Source organism: Pteropus alecto, unplaced genomic scaffold (assembly GCF_000325575.1).
Source record: "Pteropus alecto unplaced genomic scaffold, ASM32557v1 scaffold189, whole genome shotgun sequence".
Classification (NCBI taxonomy): domain Eukaryota; kingdom Metazoa; phylum Chordata; class Mammalia; order Chiroptera; family Pteropodidae; genus Pteropus; species Pteropus alecto.
This window is the reverse complement of record NW_006442117.1, coordinates 178341-178711: the sequence shown is the minus strand read 5'-3', so window position 1 is coordinate 178711 and position 371 is coordinate 178341. Positions and strand designations below refer to the sequence as shown.

Genomic DNA, 371 nt, shown 5'->3' with positions numbered 1-371 from the left:
CGGGGGCCCCCCGGCCCCCACGGCAGGCAGGGCTCCCTAGCTAGCTCGTGCCGCGGCCAGCAGCACCTCAGCTCCACCTGCCTGGTGACCGGCCCCTGGGGAGGTGGTGTGGCGTCCGGCCGGCGCCACCGATGAGTCCTTTCAGCCAACCCAGAAGGACCGCTTTCGTCACCAACGTCAAGCGGAGCCGTCCATGACGAAATAGGTTGGGAGCAGTGAGTCCCGAGCCCTGCCCTCTGGGACTTCACCGCTGTGACTTAGCAACTTGGGAGCAGGGTCGCAGGAGGCCAGGACGAGGGTGGTGTGAGACGGGCCCCCGTCCTCCCCACGTGTTCCCTCGCTTTTGGCAGACTCGAGGTTTTAGAAGAGGG

The 371-nt window shown here is 66.8% G+C and overlaps 1 protein-coding gene across 1 annotated transcript in view; it reads left to right on the top strand.

Moving 5' to 3' along the window:
* ABCB10 (ATP binding cassette subfamily B member 10) overlaps positions 1-371 on the top strand; it is a gene marked incomplete at its 5' end in the record, with an annotated part of 24511 nt that overhangs the window by 20149 nt on the left and 3991 nt on the right. The gene's annotated exons all lie outside the window — the stretch shown is intronic.